The sequence below is a fragment of the Pongo pygmaeus genome, chromosome 19, assembly GCF_028885625.2.
Source record: "Pongo pygmaeus isolate AG05252 chromosome 19, NHGRI_mPonPyg2-v2.0_pri, whole genome shotgun sequence".
Classification (NCBI taxonomy): Eukaryota; Metazoa; Chordata; class Mammalia; order Primates; family Hominidae; genus Pongo; species Pongo pygmaeus.
In genome coordinates this window covers 47,023,361-47,024,337 of record NC_072392.2, presented here as the reverse complement: position 1 = coordinate 47,024,337, position 977 = coordinate 47,023,361, and the positions used below count along the sequence as shown (strand labels likewise).

The 977-nt window shown below is 38.3% G+C and overlaps 1 pseudogene; it reads left to right on the top strand.

Moving 5' to 3' along the window:
• Nucleotides 1-667: 667 nt before the first annotated feature.
• LOC129018449 (U6 spliceosomal RNA) lies at nt 668-768 on the top strand (annotated as a pseudogene).
• Nucleotides 769-977: the final 209 nt, after the last annotated feature.

Sequence of the window (977 nt, the reverse complement as noted above, 5' to 3'; positions counted from 1 at the left end):
GCCAACAAACTGGGTGAAATGAAAATTTTCACAGAACAAAAACACCTACAAAAACTGACTAAGGGCCAGGTGTGGTGGCTCATACCTGTAACCCCAGCACTTTGGGAGGCTGAGGCAGGAGGATTGCTTGAATCCAGGAGTTTGAAACCAACCTGCGCAACAGAGTGAGACCTCATCTCTACAAATATATAAATTTTTTGAAATAAGCAGGGCATGGTAGTGCATGCCTGTAGTCCCAGCTACTTGGGAGGCTGAGGCAGGAGGACCACTGCACTGCAGCCTGGGCAACAGAGCAAGACACTGTCTCAAGGAAAAACAAAAAAAAAAAACTGACTAAGAAATAGAGGATCTGAATAAACAAATAATCATTAAAGGAATTAAATTCCTGTTTTAGAAATCTATCCCCACATACGCAAACACACAATATGTGGTCCAGGTGATTTTACAAGTTAGCTCTACTAAACATTCAAAAAAGAGATAACCAACTTCATGCAAATGATTCCAAAGAATGGGAAAAGAAGGAAAACCTTCAAACTATTTTATGAGGTAAATATAACCTTGATATCAAAAAGAAACAAGAAAAATATAAGAAAGGAAAATTACAGCACAATCTCACTTTTGAACAATTTGAGATGCAATAATCTTAAATAAAATATTTTCAAACCAAGCGCTCACTACACATGTACTAAAATTAGAATGACACAGAGTAGATTAGCATGGTCCCTGTGCAGGGATGATACACACATTCATGAAGGATTCCATATTTTTTCATCTCACCCCAGTTAAAATGGCTTCTACGCAAAAGTCAAGCAATAACAAATGCTGGTGAGAATGTGGAGAAAAGGGAACCCTCGAAAACTGTTGGTGGGAATGTAAATTAGTACAACCACTATGGAAAACAGTTTGGAGATTCCTCAAAAAACTAAAAACAGAGCTACCATATGATCCAGCAATCCCACTGCTGGGTATATTCCCAA